The sequence below is a fragment of the Mauremys mutica genome, chromosome 9, assembly GCF_020497125.1.
Source record: "Mauremys mutica isolate MM-2020 ecotype Southern chromosome 9, ASM2049712v1, whole genome shotgun sequence".
Classification (NCBI taxonomy): Eukaryota; Metazoa; Chordata; order Testudines; family Geoemydidae; genus Mauremys; species Mauremys mutica.
In genome coordinates, this window is record NC_059080.1 from 68,075,690 (window position 1) to 68,093,259 (window position 17,570).

General features: G+C 45.6%; 1 protein-coding gene across 2 annotated transcripts in view; it reads left to right on the plus strand.

Annotated features, from left to right (window-relative positions):
* Positions 1-1,121: 1,121 nt before the first annotated feature.
* The window catches only part of ACSL3 (acyl-CoA synthetase long chain family member 3), a 105,626-nt gene continuing 89,177 nt past the window's right edge, over positions 1,122-17,570 (plus strand). Inside the window, exon 1 of one of the 2 annotated variants that reach the window (XM_045030528.1) lies at positions 1,122-1,253. The gene's annotated coding sequence lies outside the window, so the exon portion shown is untranslated. The remainder of the gene's footprint in view (positions 1,254-17,570) is intronic. The other variant, XM_045030529.1, reaches the window with a different exon arrangement.

Genomic DNA, 17,570 nt, shown 5'->3' on the forward strand with positions numbered 1-17,570 from the left:
GACACTCTGATCATTGGAGCCCTGGGCACCTCGGACTCCTGCAATGAGCATGTGCTGCGGATCTGCGGTATTGGTTGACGCTATGCAAGACTCATGCGGCGCCTCATGGTCTCAGACACCATCCGATGGTCCAGAGACATCTACACTGAACACATCACTGGCCATCAACAATACCAGGAGGCATGAGCTGGAGCAACATCCTGCATCGACTACAAGAAAGGGAACAAGAGACGTTATCCGTTGGACCATATGAACTGGAACTATAAACTCACTGAACGTTAAATCTCACTAAATGAGGGTCAATCCAGCCTCATCATCGTATCCACTCATTATACTCCACACCTGAACATAGCCATTATATGAACAACATACCCTCATATCTCAGTGTCTGTACTTTGACCCGTTAACCTTTTACCCCCAATTGGGAATATTGCAGATTATGTATTCCTTACACCATCTAATTTTAAACCAATTTTTGCACCTCTTGATCCTCTGTATGTTATTCCCTGATAACCAGAAACTTCTAGGCTTTAACTCTGTATCGTTCACTTTTTTTTAAAACATCAATTTAATATTTTTTTTATATCTGGAAATAAATAAATAATGTTTATATTGCAGCATTAAATGAGGGGGGGCTGACTGCAAGGCAATAGTTGTTTACATAATTATTTACACACTGTGCAGTAATATATTTGCCTAATACATGACACAGTTAACAGTATTTGTATAATAAATTACTCCATGGACTTTAGTGCATTTAAATGGCGACTGTTACTTGTAGCACGTTGTCAGTGAAAATCAGTTACTCGCACTCTCAGTCCCCCTACATCCTATTTCCCCATCCCAGCCCACCCCCGAGTCTGGAGCGCTGCCCAAGGGCTCCCTGTCCCAGCTGCCCTGCGCGCTACAGCGCCTGACCCCGGCAGCGAATGCCCTGTAGTAACCCCTGTGCCGCTCGCGCGCTCCCCTCCTCTGCGTGGCAGCCGTTTACAACGTTGCAGAGCCGGCCCCTCGCGCGCCACCCCGCTCCGGCCAATCAGTGAGCGCCGCTCATGAATGTGGAATGAGGGTGCACCGCAACTGCGTTGGCTTGTGCGAGGTGCGTGCGGTGCGGGGGAGCTAAGCGGGGCCTGGACTGGCTCCGCGGTGCCGGTACACGGGTGGGTAGCGAAGGCAGCCGGCTGGCATTGTGGGCACAGACCCTAGGCTGGACCCCTGCGTCGCGGCCTGGACACCGGATTCGGCAAGGCGTGGTGAGAGCGGCCGGGAGCTGCTGTTTTGCTTGGGTGCATTTGCGCTGGGGGCGAGAGACAGGGATGAGTTGGTGGGAGGAGACTTGTGCGGGGGGGGGGGCGACGATGCTGGGTGTGGGTGTGTGCGTGGGGGCTCCAGGAAGTGGGGGGGGGGGAGACAGGGGTGAGTTGGTGGGAGGGGACTTGTTTTGGAGGGGCAACGATGCTGGGTATGTGTGTATGTGTGTGTGGGGGGCTCCAGGTTGGGGGGAGACAGGTGAGTTGGGGGGGCGACGATGCTGGGTGTGTGCGTGGGGGCTCCAGGCGGGGGGGGCAGGGGTGAGTTGTGGGGGGTGACAATGCTGGGTGTGGGGGGGGTGTGACTTGGGGGGAGGGGCCTTGTGGTGGCGACAATGCTGTGTGGAGGTGGGGGTGGGGCTCCAGGAGCTGGAGAGTTAGGTTTGGGGTGTGCGTGTGTGTGTGGTTGGGGGTTAGTGGGGCTGAGATTGTCAGGTGTGGGAGAGCTCAAGGGAGAGGGGAATGAGGATGGTGGGTGTGGAGGGGGCTGCAGGGGTGTGTTTGGTGGATGTGAGAGGTCAGTGGGGTGGGGAGTTGAGTGAGGTTGGTGCAGGTGAGGAGGGTGGATCGGGGGCTGGTTGAGGGTTTAGGTTAGCTGGGGCTCAAGGAAGTGGGGAATGAGGTTGGTGGGGGTAGGAAAGGGTTGGTGGGTGTGGGAGGGCTCGAGGGGGAGGGGAGTGAGGATGGGCTGGGAGGAGAAGTGTGTGTGGCCCATGTGGTGGGTAAGGTGTGGGGTTGATGGCAGGAAAGGGAAATGGCTGGATGGGGACATTGAGGATGGTTGAATGTGGGATGTTGTTAAAATTGGGCTACAGCTTCAGTGAAGGGCAAGTAAATTGGAATTTGGGATTGAGTTAGGGAGCTGGGATCATAATAATAAATAATAATAATTGGAGATATACGTATCTCCTAGAACTGGAAGGGACCTCAAAAGGTCATTGAGTCCAGCCCCCTGCCTTCACTAGCAGGACCAAGTACTGATTTTTTTTTTTGCCCCAGATCTCTAAGTGGTCCCCTCAAGGATGGAACTACAACCCTGAGTTTAGCAGACCAATGCTCAAACCACTGAGTTATCCCTTATGAATGGCTTCCTTTTGCCTTAGGAGCTGCTTGCTGTAAGTTCCAGTTTCCTTCCCTGATCCTCCAATGCAAAATTACAGTCTCAGGAAATGAAGCTACAGATACTGCTTCCCACATGGAATTAGTCTAATGACATGTGTGACTCTTTAAAGGGACAATAACTTAGGCCTTGTTTACACCTAAAAATTGGATTGACAGCTGCAGCTCTCAGTGCTGTGAAAAACCTTGTGCTCTGTGCAACATAGTTAAATTGACCTAACCACTGCTGTAGATACAGCTAGGTCTACAGGGGAATTCTTCTGTTGACCTAGTTACTGCCTTTTAGAGAGGTGGACATGGACAAAAATACTCCTTCTGTTGATGTAGGAAGTATCTCTGCTACAGTGGCACAGGTGCAGTGCTGTAGTGTAGAAATACCCTTAGCCTCAGAGTAAGTCTCAATCCCAGCTACATGAGGGCTCCCAACATGGTCAAGACCAGTGGCGCTGAAATGGTGTTGCATGAGTGAGACTTAGACTGTGTCTGCACTTGCAGAGTTTTTCTGCTGGCAGTTTCACCGGTGATAAGGAATCAGTAAAAGAAAAGCACTGGTTTGTGTTCTCACTTTTTTTGGTCTGATTTTGTAAGCAACTGGTTTTTAAGTGAGGTGACAAATCAGACTCCTGAAATGGATACAGTAGTCGGGAAAGGTTGAGAGCCACTGGTGAAAACCAAGGGCATGTCTACACTTGAAAAAACCGAGGGAGCGTCTACACTTTTTGCAGTGAAACTTCTGAGTTTCACCACAAACAGAAAACTACCTACCTACACTGGTATTGAAAAATTGCTTACTTTCTCATTTTTACCATATAATAAATCAATTAGAATATAAATATTGTACTTATTTTGATATATAGTATATAGAGCAGTATAAACAAGCCCTTGTCTGTATGAAATTTTAGTTTGTACTGATTTCACTAGTGCTTTTTATGTAGCCTGTTGTAAAACTAGGCAAATATCTAGATGAGTTGATGTACCTCCTGGAAGACCTCTGTGTACCCCCCAGGGGTATACGTACCTGTGGTTGAGAACCACTGGTCTACACTACCAGTTTCTGTAGGTATATGTGCTTCACTCAGGGATGTGGAAATCCGCACCCCCTGAGCAACGCAGTTATACTGACCTAACCCCCAGTGTAGGCAGCACTATGTTAGTGGGAGGGCTTCTCCTGTTGAGATAGCTATTGCTTCTCAGGGAGGTGGAGTACTTATGAGCTCTCCTCTTCAGGCCTGGTCTACACTAGGGGACAGGGTCAATATAAGATACGCAACTTCAGCTACATGAATAGCATAGCTGAAGTTGAAGTATGTTATTTCGACTTACCTCCCGTCCTCACGGCGCGGGATCGACAGCTGCGGCTCCCCCTGTCGACTCTGCTACTGCCGCTCGTTCTGGTGGAGTTCCGGAGTCGACAGGAACGCGTTCGGGGATCGATATATCGCGTCTGGATGAGACGCGATATATCGATCCCCGATAAACCAATCACTACCTGCCGATCCAGCGGGTAGTGTAGACATACCCTCAGTGTAGGTAGTGTCTTCTCGAAGTGCTACAGCAGCGCAGCTGCACCGTAAGTGTAGATAGTCCCTGAGAATTTTTTTTAAAACTTCTTATTACACACAGAAGCCTTGAAGTAGAAGTAGTGAGAAGGGATGGGGATGCTCAATCATGTCTATTGTGGTGCTCTAGTTGTTCTTTTGAAACCTGTATTTGAGGTGAATAGACTTTATTTTGTCTAGGCTGAGAGGATTTCAGGGGTGATTGTACTGGTGCTGTGTCTCCCTACACAGTGGGAGTGGTAAATATAATGTAGCTTATTTCAAGGAAAGTGTTTGGTGTTAATAACACATAAAAAGATGGACATGAAGCAGAAGGTTTTCTTCTGTCCTGATTATGCCCTGTCTGATGGTACATCTTGTTTTTTCTGTTTTTGCGGGGTAGGAGAAGGAGAGCAATTGACTGGAGAAGAGAGATTCAGGGACTTGAAAGAGACAGGCCAAATTTGGTCCAGCATTTAGATTGTGTATTTAAAACAACAATGATAAAAACAAAACAAACCCAAAACACCTAACTATATTATTTCGCATTCCAGTGTAACTTTTTAACAAATAAATATTCTCAACCAGTGGCTAATGTAAACATTACAGCATTGTACTAGTGCATGAGAACAAGGAAGTGAAACTCACTTGGCAGTGTCTAAAAAGAGAAACCAGATAGTCTATTTACATTGTCCAAATTGAAAAAATATAGAAAACAAAAAGTTTAAGTAAATTAGATGTGTAAAATTTTCAATTTTGCTAGTTCTTTACCTTTAGGTAAGGGAAAGGAAATTTGTAGATATTCTCCAGTCTTGTTGTGCCTTTCTATGTACAAGTACAACTATGTGACATCCATAAAATGTACTAAAATGATTTTTCATCAGCATTTTAAAATTACATATTACTGTATTTCTAGTGGTCATCTGTTACTTAAATCAACACTAATTAAATTCTGTGAGGTAGCTCTTTTATAAAGTTGAAAAATGTATAGATGATGGGGAATATACCAGATTGAAATAGCTAAAATACGATTTCAGATAATTCCATAAAGGTGGTGCTACACTTCCAGACTTAAAAAACAGGGAACATTTGGTTTGCTTTTAACGATTTGATTTATTGGTTTGAACTTTTTTTCACTCTTCGATCATGCACTGAGAGGCTTCGGTGAGAGTCAAAAGGGGCTTTGCATGGGCATGTGGTTCACTCACACAGTTATTAGTATAGGACTGGGGCCTTAAAATCAGTCTCTGCAGTTGCAAACAACACTACAAAAATCTGAAAGTTGTGACAAAGTTTGAGTTTCTGCATGCTCTGACATCTTCTTTAACTTGATGGGCATGGTAGCTGCGGAAACTATAGATCTGTTTTAGTTTAATATAGGCTTTCCCCTCAATTAGTTTTTTTTAATTGGCAGTGTTACATCCTCATTAAAGAGTGTTAGGTTCTAGAATGTGTGTTCTGGCCATGGTGCATAGACCCCTAAAACAGTATGGTAGCTGATAATCTAAACATCGGTTTAAAACTTTTTGGATGGTGGTTTCCACTGGAGCTGCATGCACACCTTGCATTTATCCTCACATCCAGTACCTGGGGGTTTAGAAAGACCCACAGCACCAACTGCCACGTAATTCCTTCTTATTGCTGCTGGTGATGTAAGCAAGTACTCACTATTGTCTGTTGCTACTCCATAGGTCCCTCTTCTTGGGAGGGGGTGGGTGGGTAGTAAACTGCTCTTTTGTTTTCCAGTTCATTTTAGGGCAATTAGTGCAATTTAGATGCTTGGCCCAGATGGTTACTTTTTTGGTAACTTCACTGAGCCTTGATTGTTCTGCTATGATTTTGTCTGTAGGAATGATTGAAGTTAAGTTCCAGGGCCTCAAGTCTTGCCCCTTATGTGAAGGTACTATATACACCTCTACCCTGATATAACGCGGTTGTGGTGAGCCAAAAATTCCTACCGCGTTATAGGTGAGACACTGTTATATCAGGGTAGGGGTGGCAGGGCTGCAGAGGTGATTTAAAGAGCCTGGGGCTCCTGCTGCGGGGAGCCCCAGGCCCTTTAAATCACTGGCAGAGCCCCGCTGCCGTAGCCCCAGGGTAGCGGTGGCAGGGCTCCAGTGGTGATTTAAAGGGCCCGGGGCTCCCTGCAGCAGCTAGAGCCCCAGGCCCTTTAAATCGCCAGCGAGCCCTGCTGCTACCGTGCTATATGTGAACCCGTGTTATATCGGGTCATGTTATAGTGGGGTAGAGGTGTACTTAATGGATCAGTGTATGAGTGCTTGCTCTGACTTAGAGGGGTAATACTTAGGATCTGTGCTTTTGTGTGTGGATCTCTTTTAGCTTCGCAGAGAGCCATAGAATGCCAACTTGAGCTTAATCTTAATGACTCCATTACTAGACTGTGCTATTCACCCTATTACTTCTGGCTGTATTTGGCTCCATCACACATGCTGAAGCTCAAGAGCTCTGAAAAATGTCTAGAGCCACAACCTGTGACATGGATCTGCATCCGTCCTGGTTGGTTGGTTAAAAGCAAGCAAAACCACAACTGTGCAAGTCAGTGCCTCCTTCAAAGATGCATACATACCAAATTCCTTGAAAAATACAAGGTCTCTTAGAGAGACTTGGCAACTTTGAACCTGAAATTGTTGGGATTTGAAAAATCTCACTGACTTTTCAAGATCGTCCAGTTCAAGCAATTGAGAAAGGGAAAGCCACTCTCTCAACAAATATATTTTGAAACTAGCCTTCAGTCCACCTACCAAAAGTGCTGACCATTTCTACCCAATGCTCTAAAAAAAGGATTAAAGTACTTTTATACAGATCCTGTTCCTGGTTTTTGTACTGAATCTGCAGCCCATAGTAGGTCAAGTTAGGCTGATTTCCCTTGCTTAGTCTCATAGAAGGAAGAGACAAAGTGCAAGATATGTAGGGGATGAAGTCATGCTCCTCAGCTTTCCTCCATATGAATATAGTTAATTACCAAGCTGTAATAGTTCAGTAAAATATCTTGTTGTGGGACAAACTGACTCCTTTGCATGAAGAGGCACAGGAGGCCATCACAATGAATTGATGAATTCTGAATTCACAATTTATACAACTTCAAACAGGGTCTAGAAAATGATTGTAGTTAATTGCTGCTTGTTTCACTTGAATTTAACCATGTTTTTGTGTAGTTGTATTGCAGTAGTGTCTAGAGACCACTACTGAGATCAGTGCATTGTTGGGCTAAGCACTACCAAAAAAAAAGGTAAGACAGTCCCTGTCCCAAAGAGCTTACCATCTAAATAGACATAGTAGACAACAAGTATGGAGGGGTAAAGGTGTGGGCAGTCCTTGGTGTGGTGCTGCAGGTGTCAGGGTGGATTTGATTTAAATCAAATGGATTTAAATCACAATTTAAGTCACTAGCCAAGAAGACTCAATTTAATCATGGATTTCTACATAAAAGTGCATTCTTGTTGGTTATTATAACATTAATACATATTCTCCACAACTCAGAGATAGATGTAGGTTTCATTTTTAGAGAGTACACACTATGCATTTATAAATGATTTATTTTGAAAACTTTTCAGGTTAGTTTTTCAGCTATATCAGAAAATGAATGATTGGTTATTTCATTTACCAATGGTAATTGAAGCAGATAGTTCACCTCCCAATTACTTCATAAATATCTCCAATTCAACAGGTTAATCATTAATATTTGGAGGATTTTCTTGCCATGCTGTATTAGGAGGAGAACATCACCAGACAGACATTTAAATTGTTTTATTTAACTAAAACAACAATGTTAGTATTCCTGATTTTTTTTTCTTCAACAGCAAACGTATTTTAACAAAACAAGCATATGAATTTTTGAATTGAGTTAAACATTCAAGTTTTTTAAAATCAGGTTTGTTTTTGTTAAAATTGTTTTTAACTAAAATAGTTAAATGAAATATTTAAAAAAACAAAACAAAAATTAATTCGACTTAAATCAACCAGGTCAATATGAGAAACTTAAAATATTGGCTTCTGCAGCTAACTCAGTTGTCTTCACCTTCATTTTCTTGTTTGTTCATAATCTGGAAAAGAAAAACAAGATTTCCTGCTTTTTCAGGTCCCAAACGATTTCTCAATTTGGAATGAATTAGTCCAAAGGAAGAAAATATTCTTTCCACACTGCCAGAAGAAGCTACTTCTGTTAAAAGTGAGATTATCACTTCAACAGTCTCTGAATCCAAGTGCTTAAGTGACTTCCACCAGTTCACTGGTGTGACTTTCTTTAAAACATCATTAGAAAACATGTATTTCTTGAATGGTTCACTCTTAGCTCTGAAGTTTATTATAGTTGGCATTATGGAGGGATGGTTGCTGGCTGTCCATGTCATAGCCAACTCTTCTTCAGCAGTTAAGGTTTAACCCTGGTACTGAGTATTGAGAATATTTGCAAGAAAATGAGCTGCCAATAGTGCTTGTCTCATTCATTTTTTTTTTAATGCTTGTAATTTAACTCTGTCATTGCATAGTTCTCTTTTTAAGATCTCACTCAGTTCCTTCCAAATTTCAACAGTGTCAGCAATCAAACAGCTATTTCCCTGCATTTTGTTCAAGGCTACAGAAATAGGCTTCAGGGTACTCGACATTTGTTCAACATTTCTCTTAAGCCCAATGTTGAGAACTTTGGCTGTGACAGTATCATCTGTTTTTTTACGATTTTGTTCATGAATTGTTATCATATTAGGCTAGTTCTTGATATAGTGTTCAAAACAGTCCACTACTGAGTTCCATTGCGTGTCTTGTGGAAGAGTTAGCTTGGTTCCTGCCACTTTTTTTGGAGCAGCTGCTGTGAAGTGGTTGTTACAGAAGTATTTTGCAATTTCAACATTAGCTTTTATTTCTGGAATGAGCACTGCACTCATATGTTATTAGCTTGGGACTCTCTTCTAAATAACATCTTTTCATCTTGGATACATTTGCAGCATCGTCTGTGACCAAGCTGCATACTAGACATTTGATTTTTTTTTCAGTTTGTTATAGCTTTTACTGCTACTTGTAAGTATTCTGCTGTGTGTGCATTTCCTGATGTATAAATTGTTTCTGTAAGGAAGACATTCCCTTCTTCTTTTGTATACATGCACATACTATAGGATCATTGTGGACATTGCTCCACCCATTAAGACTCAGGTTAACAATTTTACCCTCTAGAGCAGGGGTTGGCAACCTTTCAGAGTGGTGTGCCGAGTCTTCATTCATTCACTCTAATTTAAGGTTTCGCGTGCCAGTAATACATTTTAACGTTCTTAGAAGGTCTCTTTCTACAAGTCTATAATATATAACTAAACTATTGTTGTATGTAAAGTAAATAAGGCTTTTAAAATGTTTAAGAAGCTTCATTTAAAATTAAATAAAATGCAGAGCCCCCTGGACCAGTGACCAGGACCTGGGCAGTGTGAGTACCACTGTAAATCCGCTTGTGTGCTGCCTTAGGCACCTATGCCATAGGTTGCCTACCCCTGCTCAATTTCTCTTTCATACACTTTATCCAGCAATTTGCTTGAGACATCTGCTCTATTGGGTGGACTGTATCCTGGTCTTATTGACTGAACCATGTTAATGAAGTGTGGGTTCTCAGTCATATGGAAAGGAGAGTTTGTTGCATAAACAACCCGGGCAGTTTTTTCATCAATTACCTCTTTTTGTAATCTGCTGGTTCTTATCACAAACTTATCTATGGTTGTTTCTGGATGATGGAGATTTTTTTTTTCTTTTTGCTACAGGTGATATACTGTGGCTATGTGGTATAGGTGATGTGGCAGAAACGTTATCGTTGGCAGATAACTCTGAAACTATAGAAAATGATGGTGATCTTGAAGGTTGATAGTCTTCAGAATCCTGTATGTTGAGGATGGATTCTCCTAAACCAAAATAAGTCAATGGAGTTACCATATATACTCATTCATTAGCCCGTTCGTTTATAAGCCGATCCCCCAAGATGGTTAGGTAAAAATAGCAAAAACTGTATGACCTTTTCATAAGCCGACCCTATATTTCAGGGGTTGGCAGACTTTGGCTCCTGGCCCATTAGAGTAAACCGCTAGCGGGCCTGGACGTTTTGTTTACCTGGAGTGTCTGCAGGCATGGAGCCTCTCAGCTCCCAGTGCAAACTGCAGACACTGGGAGCTGAGGGGCTCCATGCCTGCAGACGCTCCAGGTAAACAAAATGACAGTGTATTAGATATTCAATTAAATGATTCCATAGAGTTTAAAATTGTCAGATTTTGGTGGAGTCCTGTTTATAAGCCGACCTCCGCTCTTTGATGCATCACATTTTTACCAAAAATATTCGGCTTATGAACGAGTATATACGGTATTTAATTATTATTACCATACTGCTCATTTAGTATTACTCATTGCATTCACTGACACTCAGTACTACTTTAAAGGTGAAATTGTAAAAGGAAGATCTGCCTATTTCAGCTATTTATTTTTTATCACAACTGCATCTAAAATGATAGTAACAACTATTTTTTTTTCTCTCAAACTTGAGAATTCAAGAATAGTCCATAAGGAAGTCAGGCAGTCCTTAAGAAAGAAGTATGAAATAAAAAAAGTTTACTAACCTGAAGATCCTGCACGTTCAGACATGTTTCTTTCATCATCTTCAACGCAGTTTCCTCCTGAGAAGGAACACTTCTCATGATGTTTCATTCGGGCAACCAGGCCTTGCATTTCTTTGTTGCACTCTTTGCACACATGCCTGTCTTACCCACAGGTAGAGGAACTTCATTAAAATATTCCCAAACTGGGTCTCTTTTACGGCCTGCTGCCATTATAGCTTTCCCCTTCTAGTGAGAGAATGGTATGGTAGATCTCAAATCAATGAAGGCTATGCTCAGAAAGACCTCAAGACTTCTGGAATATGCTGCTCAAACAGTTTCACTTTTGTTTTTACTGCCTGTCCCTCCCTTCTCACATTTTTGTCCAGACTTCTTCTCCTTGTCAAGATCTATTCTACCCCCAACAATTTTCTGTTCATTGAACTTTTTGAAACTTTGCACTTCTAGAGAGAAGTAAGGGATTGACTCTGTGCACACAAATTTGAAGAGGGACAATAGGGTTGAGGTCTGTTATTTCTCACATTTATTTATTTATGTTAAAACATTTTTGCTGTTAACAAGCACGCTGTCTCTGGAGACACAAATCCACAGTCCGAGAACTGCAAAACTAAGCATCTCTGATGGTATCTTCTAGACTGAGCACTGAGTCCCATTGGGTAGATAGAAAGATTAACCTAAATAATCTATACAGAAGCCCCTGGAGCCCCATAAAATTGGGTCCCTAATCCATGAACTATTGGGACTCTTCTACAAAACTTTTCTTAAGCATTACATGAATATATTGTCTCATACTATAGAATTAGAATTTATAATCCCTATTCCATGATGAGATATCTTTGAGCTATAATGTATCTTAATTAAAACTATCTTAGGTTTTCTCCTCAAAAAGCATTTTATCAAAATAATCTGATTTAAATAAAAATACGATTTTTATCCACTCTGACAGGTGTGCACCATTTTAATTTCCCATGATTGGCAGCAATATGTTCAATTTAATAGCCTGGGCAAGGAGAAGTCAATACACATTAACAAAATAGCATATTCCTTTTTTAATAAGGCTTCAGGACAGGAGGAATTACAGTAGATGGTTCATAAGGTCTCCACATCAGGACCCAAACTTAACATCTGTAACACCAAGTCTCTGAGGCCTGGTCTGTACTACAGTATTTGGTCAGCATATGGTAAGCTGTTTTATATTGACCTAATTATGTCAGTGTACACACTACAGCCTTGCTCCTGCCAATGTAAGTGCCGTACTACACTGAAATAATAATTTCCCCTCCACAAGAGGTATGGGGCTTATGCCTGTGTAGTTAAGGCAATGCAGGGTAGACACTGCATTACTTACATCTATTGGCGGTCATTCTTATCAAACTGGAGCCGTGAAATTGACAAAAAAGCTGGCTCCCTCCCAGGCTGCTGCCTGGTCTCCACTTCAAGCTGTGCTGACACGCAGGCTCCCGGCTCAGGCTCCCTGCTCCCAGTTGGGCTGCCACCCGGGCTCTCAGTTCGCTGCTCCCCGCTGGGAGCATAGCAGCTGACTAGGCTCTGGGTGCAGATCTCCCTGCCAGGAGCCTGGCTGCCCCCCCCTCCCCCCGGGCTCTTGGCTCCCTGCTCCCCTCCTGGGAGCACAGCTGTACCTGGCTGGGAGCTCTATTCCAGAGTCTGGTTGGCTGCCCCGTTCCCAGCGGGGAGCCAAAGTGTGTGTGTGGGGCAAGTCAGACTTCCGGTGGGGAGCTGCGCGCAGAGCTGAAAGTCCTGGCTCTCAACACTGCACACTGCCCCTCTTAAATCGATGGAAGTGCTCCTGGTGAGGACGTGCAACACTGACAGAAAAAGGGCAGTGTGGACATGAACCACTTAGTACGTTGACCTAACATAGGTCCAGTTGAGTTTATAGTGTAGACATACCTCAAGGGTATTTCTACACAGGGATAAAAAATCCTTGACCGGTCCTCCGAGAATTGAGGGTCCCAGAGCACAGGCTCCAACCTGAGCCCAAATGGTCTATACAGCAATTTTTAGCCCCACAGCCCAAATCTCATGAGCCCAAGTCAGCTGACCTAGGCCAGCTGCAGCTGTGCTGTTGGTCGTTAATCCCTGTGTAGACATACTCTGAGTCTGATTAGGCTTGTCTAGAGACGGAGAGAATACACTGCAGCTTGCATGTCCTTTCCTTCTCTCTTCCTGTTTATGTAACCCAGCCCTAGGTTGGGGCAGGGCCTCCTTGATTACACCCCAGGCTCTACTTAGCTGTAGGCTCCATCCTGTCCCTTAAAGGAGCAATGCATTATCTTCAGAAGGGGAAATAGATGAGGAGCAGCCAAGTGACTTGCTCAAGAAAACACAACAGGTTAGCATCAGAGCTGGATATAGGACCCATTTCTCTTGACTCCTGGATCAGTGCTCTATCTATTAGACCACACTGCCTCGCTTGCTATTCTGAGGGAGAAAATATTTGGAAAATTGGATTGGGGTATATGTGTATTGCAGAGAGAAGCTTTGTTTTGAAGGCAGTGATATCTTGTGATCAGTCTGTGTTCTGGAAGTGAGTTCCATGTTTGTGGGCCCGCTACCTTGAAAGTTCTGTCTTCAGCCCTTACTAGTTTCACTCTTGTGAGTTAATGTTTCATTGTTCTAGTACAGTGGTTCTCAAACTATTTTACTGATGACCTCTTCCACATAGCAAGTGTCTGAGTGCGACCCCCACCTAATAAATTAAAAGCACTTGTTTATATATTTAACACCATTATAAATGCTGACAGCAAAGTGGGGTTTGGGGTGGAGGCTGACAGCTGGGCCCCCCCATGTAATAAACTCGTGACCTCCTGAAGGGTCCTGACCCCCAGTTTCAGAACCCCTGTTCTAGTAAGTGTAACTGCTGAAGGCAATCATGTTCATGGAAATTGAGGTTGTCTGTTAAAGCTTGGGTCCTTATTGTGGAAGACTTTTAAGAGCAGAGCTGGAACACTGAATATGTGCTGTTCAACAAGGAACCATTAAATGACAGGAAGTGGAGTATTAGTCTGATATGATTTCAGATTCCTTGCTAAGCAGGTGGCTGCTTTCTTTGGTATCAGCTAGAGCCTTTTTAAGTTGAGTGATTTAAACACAACATACCTAGGGATGCAGTAGTCAAGTTGAGGTAACAAACAGAGCTGGGTGGGAAATGGTTTTCCATCATGCAAAAATGTGTGACATTTCAAAATTTTCCTGTTCTGAATTGGGATGAAAGTTTCACTTTTTGACATTTTTTTATGAAAAACCACAAAGAGGCTTCCCCACCCCATTTCCCTTCTATGGAATAACAGCCCAATAGTGATTAGGGCAATCAAGTGGGATGTGGGAGACCCAGGGTCAAGTCCTTGCTCTGACTGATTCAGAGGGATTTGAATCTAGGTTTCCCATATCCATGTAGTGCTCTAACCACTGGGCTATTGGCTATTCTGGAGGCCAGGGTGGGGGTTGCGTGGCTCTTGTTTTGACCAGAAATTCGATCCTGGACCTAAGAAAACTTATTGACTGAAGTTTTTTCAAAACTGATCAGTTCTTGTGAAAAGTTTTGGTTTTAGTGAATCTGCATTTTTTGACAAAATGGTTTGTCAAAAAATTCACAGCCAACTTTCATTATAGATCACCATGGTCAGATCAGACTGTGACAGGATGGAGCAGTATTCTAGTGAGGAGTAGAAGAGACCTTTTTTTGTTTTTCATCTATAGCTATTGTGGATCCAACAATACTGAGGGGTATGGACAGACTTGAAGTAGATATTTTATTTATAACCTTACATATTGGTCCTGAATGAAGTTAGATTGGGGTTTTCTTTCTTATGAAAGCCTTATAAATATATATATATGTGCCACATGTAATATTGTTTAATTTTATATTTATATTTATATATTTTGTTTAATATATATATATTTAAAATTCTAGCTTAATAGATTCATAGATTTTTGTTTTTAAGTCCAGATGGGGCCATTATGCTGATCTAATCTCCTGCTTATTGCAGGCCAAAGAACCATACCCAATGTTTGCATCTGGCCCATAACTTCTGTTTGAACAATAGCATATCTTTTAAAAAGATTTCCAGTCTTGACTTAAAGATGTCAAGGGACAGAGTGTTCACAACATCAGTGGTTAATTATTCTCACTGTTAAACATGTGTGCCATATTTCTAATCTGAATTTGTCTACTTCAGTTTCCAGATGTTGGATTTCATTATACTTTTTTAAACGTTAACTATATCTCATAAAATAAATACGAAGTGTTAACACAGCCAAAGTAATGCATCGTTAAGAACCTTACATTTTGTTTCCTGACTTTAATGTTTTACTCTTAATGTTACGTTAACAGACACTTTGTTCTAAGGTGAATATTTTTACTTTATAGAAAAACTGGGTTCCTTCATTCTGCTAGAAACCTCACCTTCCTGTTATCTTGTTAGTGAAAAACATTGTATTCCATTTATATTATCTTTTAAAAATAGTTGGACGTTTCTCATTCTTTCTTTCTCCCACCACCAGCAGTTATAGCCAATAAGTACCGTATTGTTCTGAGTATAGGACGCTCCTGATTATAAGCCGCACCCTTAAAGTTTGGTGCTATTTTAAAAAAATTAAATTTTTAACTTTTTTTAACTTAAAGAAAATATACACATTAGTAGAACAGTAAAACAGTATTTTATTTAATGAATAGGAAGACATGTACCAGTATTTTTAACACTTTTAACACTTTTGGTAGTCCTGTTTTTGACGGCATATGTTATATACTCAGAAATATTGAAAACTATTTTGTAGTTATACTGTAAATAAAGAAGGGAAAAGGAATGGACAACAAGGAGACTGATGGGAACAGTTTTCACCCTCTCCCCTGCACAACAATCAACAACATTAGCAAATGTTCTTAGGGTTAGGGATCATGCCCCCCCTCCCCGAACTCCTGCCGCATCCAACCCCCCGCGTTCCTTAACACCTCCCCCCACCCCAGGGACCCCTGCCCCATCCAACCACCCCTTCTTTCTGTCCCCTGACAGCCCCTGGAACCCTTGCCCCTGACTGCCTCCCACCGCCCCATCCATCCCCTGATCCTTTCTAACTGCCCCACCAGGACCCTTGCCCCTATTCAATCCCCTGTTCCCTGCCCTCTGACCCCCCCAACCCCTATCCACCCCCCACCCGGAACCCCCCTGCCCTCTCTCCAACACCCCCTCCCTGCCCCCTTACTGCGCTGCCTGGATGTGGCTGGCGGCACTACAGTCCGGCCGCGGCTGGAGCCAGGAGCCCCGGGATGCTGGGCTGGGGCAGGAGTCACGCGGCCGGAGCCCGGAGCTGGAGGATGTGGCGGGAGCCGGACGGCCAGAGCCAGGTAGCTGGCCGGCCAGAGTAGGGCGGCCGGGAAGGGATGCGGGGCCGGGGCCAGGGCTGGAGCCGGGCGGCGGGGGACGCGGGGATGGGGCCGGGCGACGCAGGGCTGGGGCCGGGCGGCGGGGGACGCGGGGCCGGGGCCGGGCGGCGGGGGCCGGGGCTGGGGCCGGAGCCGGGCGCCGGGGGCCGGGGCTGGGGCCGGAGCCGGGCGCCGGGGGCCGGGGCTGGGGCCGGAGCCGGGCGCCAGGGGCCGGAGCCGGAGCCGGGCGGCAGGGGACGCGGCCGGGGCCGGAGCCGGGCAGCGCGAGGCCAGGCAGGGCTGCCCAGAGAATTCCGGGGGCCCGGGGTCTTTGGCGGGGGGGGTGCCCTTCCGTTCCGGGACCTGCTGCCGAAGTGTCCCGAAGACCCGTCGCGGGGCGCCCCCGCCGCCGAATTACCGCTGAAGCGGGACCCGCCGCTGAAGTGCAGCCCGGTCTTCGGGGCACTTCGGCGGCAGGTCCTGGAACGGAAGGGCCCCCCACCGCCGAATTACCGCTGAAGACCGGGCTGCACTTCGGCAGCGGGTCCCGCTTGGGCGGTAACTCGCCACTGTGGCGTCCTTCCGCCCCGGAGTGGAAGGACCCCCCCCCCCCCCGCAGGCGAAGACCAGGAGCAGAAGAAGCTCCTGTGCCCGGCCCCGCAAGAGTTTTCCGGGCCCCCCGGAGCGAGTGAAGGACCCCGCTCTGGGGGCCCCGAAAAACTCTCGTGGGGGCCCCTGCTGGGCCCGGGGGCAAATTGCCCCCTTGCCCCCCCCTCTGGGCGGCCCTGAGGCCGGGTCCGGCGGAGGCGGGTACACGGGGCTGGGGCCGGGCGGCGGGGGAGGCGGGGACGTGGCCAGGGCTGGAGCCGGGCGGCGGGGGAGGCGGGGACATGGCTGGCGGAGGCAGGTACGCGGGGCTGGGGCTGGCGGCGGAGGCGGCGGGGATGTGGCCGGGGCTGTAGCTGGGCGGCGCGAGGCCAGGGCCGGCGGAGGCGGGTGCGTGGGGCCGGGAGGCGGGGACGCGGCCGGCGGAGGCAGGTACGCGGGGCTGGGGCCGGTGGGGGCGGGGACGTGGCCAGGGCCGGAGCCGGGCGGCGGGGACGTGGCCGGGGCTGGAGCCAGGCGGCGCGAGGCCAGGGCCGGCAGAGGCTGGTGCGTGGGGCCGGGGCCGGGCGGCGGGGGAGGCGGGGACGCGGCTGGGGCAGCCCAGAGCCCTCTGATTCCCGGCCGCGGCTGGGATTTAAAGGGCTCTGGGCTCCCTGCGGCTGCCGGCAGCCCAGAGCCCTCTGATTCCCTGCCACGGCTGGGATTTAAAGGGCTCTGGGCTCCCGCCGCGGCTATTGTCCCGATTGTAGGCCGCACCCCTAGTTTAAACACTCACATTAGGGGAAAAAAGTGTGGCCTATACTCGGGACAATACGGTATTAGAGCATGGAATTACTATCCATAGAGATTCTGTGGTACAGTTTGGTTCATTTAAGATTTTTACTTCATTTGATTCTATGTTTCCCCTTCACATATAGTGTCACTCCCCCACCAGCATGACCTTTTCTGTCCTTCCGATATATTTTGTTCTCTGGTATTACTGTATCCCATTGATTATCCTCATTCCATCAAATTT